The sequence below is a fragment of the Oncorhynchus mykiss genome, chromosome 28, assembly GCF_013265735.2.
Source record: "Oncorhynchus mykiss isolate Arlee chromosome 28, USDA_OmykA_1.1, whole genome shotgun sequence".
Lineage (NCBI taxonomy): Eukaryota > Metazoa > Chordata > Actinopteri > Salmoniformes > Salmonidae > Oncorhynchus > Oncorhynchus mykiss.
The window spans coordinates 10,049,381-10,063,516 of record NC_048592.1 but is presented as its reverse complement, the minus strand read 5'-3'; the positions used below and the strand labels follow the sequence as shown (position 1 = coordinate 10,063,516).

At 42.3% G+C, this 14,136-nt stretch overlaps 2 long non-coding RNA genes across 2 annotated transcripts; one reads left to right on the top strand and one right to left on the bottom strand.

The window, feature by feature from the left end:
• Positions 1-3,473: 3,473 nt before the first annotated feature.
• On the top strand, positions 3,474-5,161 carry LOC118944863. The gene is made up of 2 exons (XR_005040255.1): positions 3,474-3,866; positions 4,832-5,161. It is a non-coding gene; the product is annotated as an uncharacterized LOC118944863 (long non-coding RNA).
• A 789-nt stretch (positions 5,162-5,950) lies between these two features.
• On the bottom strand, positions 5,951-8,508 carry LOC110508479. Its single transcript, XR_002471317.2, has 2 exons — positions 6,814-8,508; positions 5,951-6,469 (listed from the first exon to the last, which is right to left on the bottom strand). It is a non-coding gene; the product is annotated as an uncharacterized LOC110508479 (long non-coding RNA).
• Between the last annotated feature and the right edge of the window lie 5,628 nt (positions 8,509-14,136).

The window sequence follows — 14,136 nt, the reverse complement described above, 5'->3', positions numbered from 1 at the left end:
CTATACACGTCAGCTACTACAGCAAGTGAAATCACTGCAACACTTAACAAATAGCTGCAGTTAGTTTCAGAATGGGTGGTAAGGAATAAGTTAGTCCTAAATATTTCAAAAGCTAAAAGCATTGTATTTGGGACGAATCATTCACTAAACCTCAACTAAATCTTGTAATAAACAATGTGGAAATTGAGCAAGTTGAGGTGACAACTGCTTGGTGTAACCCTGTCATGGACATAACATACTGATACAACAGTATCTAAGATGGGGACAAGTCTATCCATAATAAAGGGCTGCTCTGACTTTTCAACAACACTATAAACAAGGCAGGTCCTAGTGGCTCTAGAGTTGTCGCACATAGACTACTGTTCAGTCGTGTGGTCAGGTACCACAAAGAGGGACCTCGGAAAATTACAATTGGCTCAGAACAGGACAGCACGGCTGGCCCTTAAATGTACTTGGAGAGCTGACATTAATAATATGCATGTAAATCTCTCATGGCTCAAAGTGGAGGAGAAATTGACTTCATCACTACTTGTATTTGTAAAAAGTGTTCACATGCTGAATGCACGGAGGTGTCTGTTTAAACTACCAGCACACAGCTCGGAAGCCCATGCATACCCCACAAGGCATGCCACCAAAGGTCTCTTCACAATCCCCAAGTCAAGAACAGACTATGGGAGGCGCAGAGTACTACATAGAACCATGGCTACTTGGAACTCTATTCAACATCATGTAACTGATGCAAGCAGTGGAATCAGATTTTAAAAACAGATAAAAATACACCTTATGGAACAGCGGGGACTGTGAAGAGAAACACACACACAGGCACAGACACATAAACACATGATAAGACACACACTCTACACACACTTACACATGGATATTGTGTTGTAAATATGTGATAGTGGAGTAGTGACCCGAGGTAACACACTAAATAAATTGGGTAAAATGTTATGAAATGTAATCTCAGGTAATATTTTCAATTGTATATAACTGCCTTAATGTTGCTGGACCCCAGGAAGAGTAGCTGGGGATCCTTAATAAATACAAATGCAAATAGAACAAAATGTATAAGAACTCCTAAGCATGTGTTAACCTCAGACCTTATTTAAGGCATTGATCCCAAAACCCCATTCTTTCCCCATTAATTTCCTCCATAGGAATGGCCAATGAACCAGAAGTAGAAACCGCTAACTCATATCCGTTTTTTAGGACTACAAGCTGGCGACCTCTACTGCTGGCGTGATCCACTAAGGCGGTAAGACCAGAGACCCTATACGGTAAAGTAATATATGGCCATATATGACCTTATTTACATAAGAAATCAAGTGCATCCTCAGGTTCATCCTGTTTCCATTGATCATCCTTGAGATGTTTCTACAACTTGATTGGAGTCCAGCTGTGGTAAATTCAATTGATTGGACATGATTTGGAAAGGCCCACACCTGTCTATATAAGGTCCCACAGTTGACAGTGCATGTCAAAGCAAAAACCAAGACATGAGGTCGAAGGAATTATCCGTAGAGCTCAGAGACAGAATTGTGTCAAGGCACAGATCTGGGGAAGGGTGCCAAAAAATGTTTGCAGCATTGAAGGTACCCACAGTGGCTTCCATCATTCTTCAATGGAAGAAGTTTGGAACCACCAAGACTCTTCTTAGTGCTGGCCGCCCGGCCAAACTGAGCAATTGGGGGAAAAGTGCCTTGGTCAGGGATGTCACAAAGAACCCAATGGTCACTCTGACAGAGTTCCAGAGACCCTCTGTGGAGATGGGAGAACCTTCCAGAAGGACAAATATATTTTCAGAACTCCACCAATCAGGCCTTTATGGTAGAGTGGCCAGACGGAAGCCACTCCTCAGTAGAAGGCACATGACAGCCCGCTTGAAGTTTGCCAAAAAGCAGCTAATGGACTCAGATTTTTTTAAATGTATTTTATTTCACCTTTATTTAACCAGGTAGGCAAGTTGAGAACAAGTTCTCATTTACAATTGCGACCTGGCCAAGATAAAGCAAAGCAGTTCGACACATACAACGACACAGAGTTACACAAGGAGTAAAACAAACATACAGTCAATAATACAGCAAAAACAAGTCTATATAAGATGTGAGCAAATGAGGTGAGATAAGGGAGATAAAGGCAAAAAAAAAGGCCACGGTGGCAAAGTAAATACAATATAGCAAGTAAAACACTGGAATGGTAGATTTGCAGTGGAAGAATGTGCAAAGTAGAAATAAAAATAATGGGGTGCAAAGGAGCTAAATAAATAAATAAAATACAGTAGGGAAAGAGGTAGTTGTTTGGGCTAAATTATAGGTGGGCTATGTACTGGTGCAGTAATCTGTGAGCTACTCTGACAGTTGGTGCTTAAAGCTAGTGATGGAGATAAGTGTAAGATGATGAGAAACAAGATTTTCTGGTCTGATGAAACCTTGATTGAACTCTTGCCTGAATACCAAGCCTCACGTCAAGAGGAAACCTGGCACCATCCCTACGGTGAAGCATGGTGGTGGCAGCATCATGCTGTGGTGATGTTTTTCCGCGGCAGGGACTGGGAGACTAATTAGGATCGAGGGAATGATGAACGGAGCAAAGTACAGCGAGATCCTTGATGAAAAACTGCTCCAGAGCGTACAGGACCTCAGACTGGGGCGACGGTTCACCTTCCAACAGGACAACGACCATAAGTACACAGCCAAGATAATGCAGGACTGGCTTCGCAACAAGTCTCTGAATGTCCTTGAGTGGCACAGCCAGAGCCCGGACTTGAACCCGATCGAACATCTCTGGAGACCTGAAAATAGCTATGCGCCGACGCTCCTCATCCAACCCGACAGAGCTTGAGAGGATCTGCAGAGAAGAATGGGAAAAACTCTTCAAATTCAGGTGTGCCAAGCTTGTAGCGTCATTTCTGCCAAAGGTGATTCAACAAAGTACAGAGTAAAGGGTCTGAATACTTACGTAAATGTGAAATTTCTGTTTTTTTTAATACATTTGCCAAAATTTCTTAACCTGTTTTTGCTTAGTCATTATGGGGTATTGTGTGTAGATTGATGAGGGAGAAAAACAATTGAATCAATTTTAGAGTAAGGCTGTAACGTAATAAAAAGTGGAAAAATGAAAGATATCTGAATACTTTCCGAATGCACTGTATATTTAAAACTCATATATAAACGTGACATATTTTTAAATATATGATCATATATTTTAAGAACATAAATATCACACCCCCATACAAAATAATATATTATGGATATGTATTTTCATCATGAAAAATGTTCCACGAATTTTTTTCCCCATCAATTTATTTATTTATTTGAACTGTGTTCCAGAAAAGTTCGTTTTATGGCATATTTTAAAAAACCCACATAAATCTCACACATAGGGATGAATTACTTTCTAATTGCATTTGGTGTTAGGCAACCTTATGATTACCATGTTCCTTGTAGGTACTGTAGATGATAGTTGCCATCTCATTTTGAGACTAGTTTGAGATGGCGTATACAACAATAGAGGGCTCGCAGTTGACGTACGACGCCTCCTGGCTGCCATGTTGGAAGACCACCGCCTTTATTCTTCTGACAACAACAACCGAGTGGCTTCTCCAAACTAAATGATAACAGTGCCTAAAACGAGTTGATTCATTACTACGATAATTTTCTGTAGAGTATTTGGCTGCTCTAATAAGGCAGGAAAGACGACGGGAAAAAAACATGTTTAAAGATTCCCCGCAATCATGAAACACCATTGGTGACACCAGTGAGATAAGACTCAAAAACTGTCAGAAAAGCGAAGAAACCGTTTTGCTTGTAAAGGCCTGATCACAGACAGCTGTCAGTAACTGGTCTGCTACGATAATTTCATCACTGGTAAATCAAGTCTGATCGATTTCGAGTTTTGTTAGCAACAACACTAAATTAGCTAGCAAGATGGCTGGTAGTCTATCAATTAGCATGTGTTTAAAGTTTTAGGGAAGTTATTTTTCACTATTAAAATGCACCTTTATAACAAAGAATGGTGTGCCTCTATCATCGCATTTGCAGACTAATGTAAATGTACTAATCATGTGATGAGTAGATTGGATAGTGATAATTTAGGCTATTAATAAGCGCGTAACGTTAGCGACATAGGTTCATAAGCAATATCAGAGCTGTTTCCTTCGCATGGGAATAATGTGGCCTTTTGATAAACTTTTCATGCAATTATAATATACGTAATATGACTGGAGGAATAGGCAGAATGTTTTTTAATACGATGGTAGCCTACCCTACTGACACCGACAACAGACCAATAAAAACGACCTTGTCTTGAATGCAACCATGTTATCAAGGCCTATGAAAAAGGGGTCTTGGCTAAAAGGGATCCAGCTTTTGATATTTGCTACGGAATATCAAATATGACGTTCATTTTTACAAAAACTGGATCCCTTCTAGCCATGACCATGAAAAGGGGAGCCACAAATTGTACAACATGACATCCATATTGCCTGGAGGACATTATTTTCCAAAAAAGCTCCGGTGGTTATATGTTCATATGATAACCCACTGAACATTTGTTGAGAACTTTTATTCATAAGAGTGAAAATGTATGGACATTACAACATAGGAAAAAGGTCTCAATAGGATAGGACAACCTGCTGCGTTGACTATTGCTTGTTCCAGCCCAACAAGATGTAATCTTTATATGGCATTAAAACACCAGAATGAATTAAACACAAACAAGCAATTAACAGACCTGATGGTATAGGTGACCTGAAGAAGTGATATTCTAACATCAGGTGTGCTTTTCATTGGTGTGCTTTTCATTCATTTTCATTGTTTATGTACTACTGTAGGCTCCCCAGTTTACCTCTTAAGACACCCATGCTGACTGGATACCCACTGTGAAGATGAGCAATGCTGCAGAAGCATCCGTTTCTACTTCTACTGCTTTGTCCTTTTCCAGATATGAAAGGAGACTTCTCTCAATTATACAAGATGGTTGTTAAATGATATGCTTTGGTCAATCTGAATGGTTCTGTTGTGCCATTTGAGTAGAGCACCTTCACTTTGTCAAGACAAAACTGTATGAATATGTAAAATGTAAAATACTGTTTATGATATTGTAAACATACTGTACTTTAATAATAGGCTACATTGTTGTATGGGTGAAATTAAAATAGTAATCTTTGCTTTGCCTAGTCCCATTGAATATAAAGTATTTCTTATAGCCTAACTATTTTATTTCTTAACAATTTAAACACATTTAGCATAGACAATGTAATTGTGGTAGTCTTCGTCAAACCATCTTTATCACAGTGCCACTCAGACCATGGATAAAAGTATCTGGCATTGGACTTGGTAGTAGTAGTTGTGTGTGTTTTAAGCTAAGGATCCCATCTCGTGCTTCCAGACATTTCACCACCTAGATTTCAAGGGTTGTATTTGAAACAAAATATGTAATGTCAGCACAAGGCATGTACAAAATCTAGTATAATGACTAGCTTCATATATATTGTCTACTGGTATCGTTTTTAAGTTGAGAACATATAGCTGAACAATATGTAAACTGTGATTTAAGCTATCCTATGCTTCAGATGCATAATGTCAAGGGGTTCATTGCAAATGCCCAAAAGGCAAAGGCCATTATACTGTGGGCAGTACAGCTTTAGTGCAGCCCCGGACAAACACACTTGTCAACTAATTATCAGGCCCTCAATGAGTTGAATCAGGTATGTTTGCCTGGGTCTACATCAAAAATGTGTGCTGTTGGGGGTATTCAAGGACTGGAGTTGGGAACCACTGTAGGCCTATGGCTGCACTGGCATTGTATGCCATTATCAGCTGCAAAATGGGTTCACATGGTTGATATCCTGGAAAAAATAGCGAGAATCAAATAAAAATAATTGGAGAGCTTATGACTGAACAAAAAGGTAATGTTCATTTGAGAAAACAACAGACTAATTAGAGACAGATTCCATTCCCCTCTTTATTGCAGGAATGTGATCTGTGATTAATCAACATCAACACTAGTTAATCTTGAATAATAGTTAACAATTAAAACAAGTTTAAACGCAACTTCAAAGAATCAACAAGTTCAATGTGTATAAGTAAGCTAACGCATATGTAAAGGTTAGACATTTTAGTAACAAGTAGGCTATTATTACCAAAACAATTTCCGGTGAACCAAAAAAAAGACAATACCAGTGTTGGCCAACCTCAAGCCACTTATCCCTGATCTATTGGGTGAGCAAACTAGGACACTGGCTTATTAACTAATTAGGCTTGATATATTGAATAAGGTGTTTTAGTGCTGGGCTAAAACAGAAGCATGCACACCCAGCAGGGTTGGTCTGCTCCAGTTGTAATAGGTTTCTACATTGTGACTTTTAAAACGGTATATACTCCATGGCGTACAGGGATGTACCCTTACTCTCTTGGGACATTCACTGGGACCTCTTCATCTGCAGACAGGCTTCGACAGCTCTCTGTATCTGAAGACAGAAAACATCACAAGGAAACAGGCTGCATTTTTTCCTTTCCATTATACTCAAGTTAGACAGCCCTTAATATTACGATGCTATATCACTCTGTCCTCAGTTTCTCACTAGGGGCTGGAACTTCCCTAGCCCGAGTAGCCTACTCTCCCTTCTGACACCTGGAAGTGCTAGCTAATCCTTTCACCCTCTTCCATGGCTGTTAGCTAGCTAACGTTACCTACCTAGCTACAAATGCATTTTGGTGTTACAATGATAAATAAAGTACATCAAGATAGCTAATATGAAGTTGGCAAGCTGGTGATATGTAAAGTTAACTAACGAGTGACATTTTTACTTACTTTAATAGGTTCTCCCACTGCCTCTGTTTTATGGGTCCTTGGAAAACTAAATAATGATTGTAGCAAAACGCAGCCAGTCATGTTGACGATTGGAGGTCTTTCATCTCCTTCTTCTATGAGGTTAACGAGGGTTGCATCCAATTTGTTGCATTACTGCCAGACCTACAAGACCTTATACTTTACTTAAAGTAGAAACATTTACTAAATACCCATCTAACACTATATTCACTAATTTCAAAATTATTTAAAATAAAATTAACACCCCCCTACTCCACTAATTAAATGTATTTATTCCTACCTCATGCCATCACCCTAAAAGGATGGGAAATCACCACATCCTGTAACTCTCCTGCTGTCAAGTCCTGCACACCCAAATGCCTCTACAGCTGCCACCACAACCTCAATTTTCTGAGACTTCTGATCTATTCCTACAGTACAATTAATAACCATTGCTGTAAATGCTAAAAATCCAATCTTACTGAAACTTATTTCACTTTTTGGCCTATCCCTCTGTACTGGTATATCTTTACTACTCTCACCACTTCTCCCATCTTCCTCTACTTTCTCCACCGCCTCAGCATATGACAACTTCTGCTCTACTCTTAACTCTAGAAACCTCAACCTGTTTCTCTCGCACGGGACATTTCTGAACCCCAGCTCCATGGGCACCCCTACAATTAACACATTCCGCCAATACTACACAATCCTTTGTCTCATGCCCTTATGCACATTTCTCACACCTTGGACCCTCCCTCCTACACACTGCTGCCACATGCCCATAAGCTTGACACCTGTAACATCTTAACATATTCGGCACATACGCTCGTACAGGATAACTTATATATCCCATCTTCACTTTATCAGGCAAAGACTCGGCTTCAAAACTCAAAAGAACAGACACTGACTCTGTTTCCCCACCCTGTCTGCGTCGCATCAAACGCCGAGCATCACATTCACCGGGAATATTTGCCTTCAACTGGTCAACGTCTATATCTATCCCAAGTTATATCTCCTTTTATTGGTGCCTTTTTCTTGAACGAAACGCTTCACTTTACTTACCTCCATTCGTTTTACTTCAAGCGCATTCTTCCTCTGCCCAACAGAAACACAAACAATTATCACTAGACCACTTCCAGTTACCCTCATCGATTCCACATGACCCAACACTTTTTTTCCACCCACCGTGAAACCACAAATCGATCAGCCAAAAGGCAAGAGTCCACTTTCTACATAAACTTCACACCTACTGTCAGATTCTTCTTCATCCTGATCATCGGTGCATACATCGATCTCCGATGACTTTACCGCACCTACCACCTCCGATACTTCGCCCTCATTCACTTCCATTTCGCCTCCTGTCTTCTATCCGGCGTACAGCTCACTCTGCTTACACTTTCTTCCAATCTCCCTTTTTTCCGCCCGCCCGCTAACCGACTCAAACACCTTTTCCTCCTTCTCTCTTCGACCTCATCTGCCTCTCTTTTCCCCTCTATTCCTCCCCCGTATTCCAAGTATACCTTTCCTTGTGATAATACTGCACTTTTCCTCCTGACATACATATTGTTCTTGTCCTCGCAAGGGATGCCATTTAACTGTCTTTTCAAGGTAAAGGCGCTCTTCCAACCATCATCAACTCTTTCCCTCCCGAAAAGTCTGATGTTATTTTGGGATGTAGCTAAGTAGTCCATGGCCGTGTTCGATAGGATCAAAACCACAATGTATCATGGGTAAATTGTGACTGACTGACTGACTGACTGATCTACAAATAACAAATTGTAGGTTTATAATTTGTGACGTTTATTTATAATTTGTTTATTTTCATACAGTATAGTTGTGGCTGCCCATAAGGTAATGTAAAAATGGTTTAGATATTGTTGTGTCAAACAGTGGGTTGCGCCCACAAGGGGGAGCGCGCAGGTTCGGCAGGAACTCAGTCCGTCTTTAAATTTACCTTTGAAAATTTTAATAGTAGAATGTACAAGGTGCAATTTTGAAATTGGGTCAAATGCATCATCAATTCATATTGTCATGTTAGTCATTGCATACCTTAGAGAGAGATGTATAACTTTTCAGAAATGTCCAGATCAATTAGCTCATTTTTTTTTATTGCGATTTTTTTAGATCATAGATATTGTAATTTTTTAGACACTCATATCACATGAATACACATTAGACATGGCCAAATGCATAGAATTGCAAGAACATTTGCTTTAAACCTGTTTGTGTCATGAACAGTGTCTGTGCCCACAGAAATAGACTTTACCGCACCTACCACCAATTCTGGAAGGGAGGCCCCGATTGAAAAAATTGGGGAACCCCTTGTATAATCCACTATTATTCTGGTCTTCCAACGATTTCCATTGGGAATTGTTTATACATGTTGCCACCAGCAGGGGTTGCGAAGGAGAATGAGCACAGTGGTTTGCTTCTCCCTCCTATTGCTTTGTTTTGTTAAAAAGGTAGGTACACAGGTAACAATTTGAAAGATTTTACTGAGTTACAGTTCATATAAGGAAATCAGTCAACTGAAATAAATGAATTAGGCCCTATTCTATGGATTTCACATGACTGATCTGTTGGCCACTGATACCTTCAAAAAAAGGTATAGGCGTGGTTCAGAAAACCAGTCAGTATCTGGTGTGACCACCATTTGACTCATGCAGCGCGACAACTCCTTCGCATAGAGTTGATCAGGCTGTTGATTGTGGCCTGTGGAATGTTGTTCCACTTCAATAGGTGTGCAAAGTTGCTCGATATTTGCTGGAACTGGAACATGCTGTCATACACGTCGATCCAAAGCCTCCCAAACATGCTCAATGGGTGACATGTCTGGTGAATATGCAGACCATGTTAGAACTGGGACATTTTCAGCTTCCAGAAATTGTGTACAGATCCTTGTGACATGGGGCTGGCTGTACATTATCATGCTGAAACATGAGGTGACGGCTGCTGATAAATGGCACAACAATGGGCCTCAGGATCTCATCATGGTACCTCTGTGCATTCAAATTGCCATTGATTAAATGCAATTGGGTTCATTGTCAGTAGCTTATGCATGCCCATACCATAAGCCCACCATGGGGCAATCTGTTTAACACATTGACATCAGCACACTGTTCGTCCACACGATGCCATACACACTGTCTGCCATTGCCCGGTACAGCTGGGATTAATCCGAGAAGAGCACACTTCTCCAGTGTGCCAGCGGTCATCAAAGGTGAGCATTTACCCACTGAAGTCGGATACTACGCCAAACTGCAGTCAGGTTAAGACGACAAGCGAAGACGTTTTCGGACAGAAATTATTTGGTTGCGCAACTCCACTGTTTTTCATCAGCAGTCTCAAATGGTCCCGCAGGTGGAGGAGGTCCTCGGCTGGGGTGGTTACACATGGTCTGTGGTTGTGAGGCCGGTTGGACGCACTGCCAAATTCTCTAAAACAATGTTGGAGGCAGCTTATGGTAGAGAAATGAACATTCAATTCTCTGGCATTAGCTCTGGTGGACATCCCTGCAGTCAGCATGCCAATTGCACACTCCCTCAAAACCTGAGATATCTGTGATATTGTGTTGTCTGAAAAACTGCACATTTTAGAGTGGCCGTTTACCAGCACAAGGTGCACCTGTGTAATGATCATGATTAATAATCAGCTTCTTGATATGCCACACCAGTCAGGTGGGTGGATTATGTTGGCAAAGGAAAAATGCTCACTAACACGGATGGGAACAAATTTGTGCACAACATTTGAGAGAAATAAGCTTTTTGTGCATATGGAACATTTCTGAGAATATTGTTTCTCATGGTCTTTAGGTGGCTTTTGCCAAACTCCAAGCGGGCTGTCATGTGCCTTTTACTTGAGGAGTGGCTTCCGTCTGGCCACTCTACCATAAAGGCCTGATTGATGGAGTGCTGCAGAGATGGTTGTCCTTCTGGAAGTTTCTCCCATCTCCACAGAGGAACTCTAGAGCTCTGTGAGTGACCATCGGGTTCTTGGTCACCTCCCTGACCAAGGCCCTTCTCCCCAGATTTCGCAGTTTGGCCGGGCAGCCAGCTCTAAGAAGAGTCTTGGGGGTTCCAAACTCCTTCCATTTAATAATTATGGAGGCCACTGTCCTTTGTGACATTCAATGCTGCAGAAATGTTTTGGTTCCCTTCACCAGATCTGTGCCTCGACACAATCCTGTCTTGACACTCTACGGACAATTCCTTCGACCTCATGGCTTGGTTTTTGCTCTGGCATGCACTGTCAACTTTATATAGACAAGTGTGTGCCTTTCCAAATAATGTCCAATCAATTGAATTTACCACAAGTGGACTCCAATCAAGTTGTAGAAACATCTCAAGGATGATCAATGTAAACAGGATGTACCTAAACTCATATTCAAGTCTCATAACAAAGAGTCTTAATACTTATGTAAATAAGGTATTTTTGTTTTCAATTTGTTATAAAATTAGCAAACTTTCTAAAAACCTGTTTTTGCTATGTCATTCTGGGGTATTGCGTGTAGATTTCAGAGGATTTTTTTTACATATACATTTAATACATTTTAGGATAACCAAAGGCGCTGTAAGTGACCGACTGGCTCGATTCGGTTTAACATGGGATAAAAGTAGAGACTCAGAGCTAGAAAATTGTATATCAAACACTACAGTTGAGGAACAATGGGAAAGTAATTTTGCTTTGAAAGTTGATAAACTAGTAACCTCACTTTTGAGAAAATGTCTCTTGAATATTTTTGGTACCTACTGGAGAGCTCTTTTTAGTCTACACCCATTCAGCATCGTTCTCTTAAAGCATTAGCCTCACCCATCTCTTTAAGGATTCACATGTGAGGCTTTGTACTATACAACCAAAGATTTCAAGACTAAAGACTGGCTTATACTGTGGGTGTATTCGTAAATTGAATCTGCAGTGCCAGAGTGTGCTCTGGGCGTTCGTAAACTCAGAACGCTTTGATCTCGGAGCGTTCAGAGCGCACACTGGGCACTCTGGCCGAGGAGTAGGGTTGATCCAAGCGTTCTGACCTAAAAACAGCAGTCAAGCACCCAAGCTAACTGGCTAATGTTGGCTAGCTTTCTAGCTACTTCCAGACACAAATGAGAGAACAGCTCACTCTGACCATTTTACTCACCCTAGCAGAGCTGGTTAGGCTGTTTTTATGTTATCCAGATCGTTGGTTACTGCAGCTGTTTGCTGGCAACAATTTAATGAAGCTTTTTTGCCAACGTTTACTGATGGCAGACGGCGCACTGGAGTCTCATGTGGGCATCATTCCATACCTCTTCTGCAAGCCTAAACCACTCGTCCACCGCAGGAGTTTCGGTCTGGCTCGGAGTTCACGGAGCCAGGGCTGGCTGATAACCCAGAACACACTAGAAGGGAGTCAGCCCCGTGGAGGAGTGTTGCAATGAATTCTGTGCGTATTCAGCCCAGGGAAGGAATCGTGCCCATTCCCTCTGCCAGTACTGGCATTGGCCCCTTAAGAACCTCCCCAGCTCCCGGTTCATCCTCTCCACCTGCCCATTAGACTGAGGCTGGTACCCGGAAGTGAGGCTGACCGTGACCCCCATCTTCTCCATGAAGGCCTTCCATACAAGTGATGTGAATCGGGGGCCATGCTCAGAGATTATAGCCTCCTGGAGGCCATAGTGCCAGAAGACCTGCAGGAACAGTGCCTCGGTGACCTGGATAGAAGTATGGAGAACAGAGAGAGGGATGAAACAACATGATTTAGAGAATCTGTCCAATATCAAAAATATGGTGGTAAAACTAGAAGAGCGGAGATCGTGACAAAATCAATAGACAGATGAGACCAAGGATGCTGAGGCACGGGGAGGAGATTCCCTGCTGGAGCGTTCCAGGGGGATTTGGATTAGGCACATATGGAACAGGAGTTGTCATAACGAGTGACATCCTGCACCAAGGTGGGCCATCAGTACTTTCCAGAGAGATTGAATGGTGCGGGTGATACCTGAATGACCAGTGATGACAGCTGTGTGCTCCCAGGTGCACAGCCGATCCCTTATTCCCCTGGGAATGTAGGTGCGCTCAGGAGGACAGGTAGCAGATGCCGGTTCCCTCACCAAGTCCTGGCGAATGTCCACATCTACATCCCAGAGCACGGGGGCTACTACTCGAGAGGGCAGAATTATGGGTGTACTCAAGACAGGAACCTCTCCCGAATTGTAGAGATGGGACAAGGCATCAGCTTTGATGTTTTTTTAACCTGGGAGATATGTCAGTGTGAAATCGAATCTGGTGAAGAAAAGGGCCCACCTGGCTTGGTGCGGGTTCAGTAGCCTCACTGTCCATATGTAGCGTTTAAGAGCAGTTAGCTTGGGTGCTTGACTGCTGTTTTTAGGTCAGAACGCTTGGATCAACCCTACTCCTCGGCTAGAGTGCCCAGTGTGCGCTCTGAACGCTCCGAGATCAAAACGTTCTGATGTTGCTCTTGCTGCGGGCGATTCCCTGATCCACCTCTACGCAAACGACACCATTCTGTATACTTCTGGCCCTTGCTTGGACACTGTGCTATCTAACCTCCAAACGAGCTTCAATGCCATACAACACTCCTTCCGTGGCCTCCAGCTGCTCTTAAACGTTAGTAAAACCAAATGCATGCTTTTCAACCGTTCGCTGCCTGCACCCGCACGCCCGACTAGCATCACCACCCTGGATGGTTCTGACCTAGAATATGTGGACATCTATAAGTACCTAGGTGTCTGGCTAGACTGCAAACTCTCCTTCCAGACTCATATCAAACATCTCCAATCCAAAATCAAATCTAGTCGGCTTTCTATTTCACATAACAAAGCCTCCTTCACTCACGCCGCAAAACTTACCCAAGTAAAACTGACTATCCTACCGACCCTCGACTTCGGCGATGTCATCTACAAAATAGCTTCCAATACTCTACCTAGCAAACTGGATGCAGTTTATCACACTGACATCCGTTTTGTTACTAAAGCACCTTATACCACCCACCCCCGAGACCTGTATGCTCTAGTCGGCTGGCCCTCGCTACATGTTCGTCGCCAGACCCACTGGCTCCAGGTCATCTACAAGTCTATGCTAGGTAAAGCTCCGCCTTATCTCAGTTCACTGGTCACGATGGCAACACCCACCCGTAGCACACGCTCCAGCAGGCGTATCTCACTGATCATCCCTGAAGCCAAAACCTCATTTGGCCGCCTTTCCTTCCAGTTCTCTGCCTGCTGCGACTGGAACGAATTGCAAAAATCTCTGAAGTTGGAGACTTTTATCACCCTCACCAACTTTAAACACCTGCTATCTGAGAAGCTAACCGATCGCTGCAGCTGTACA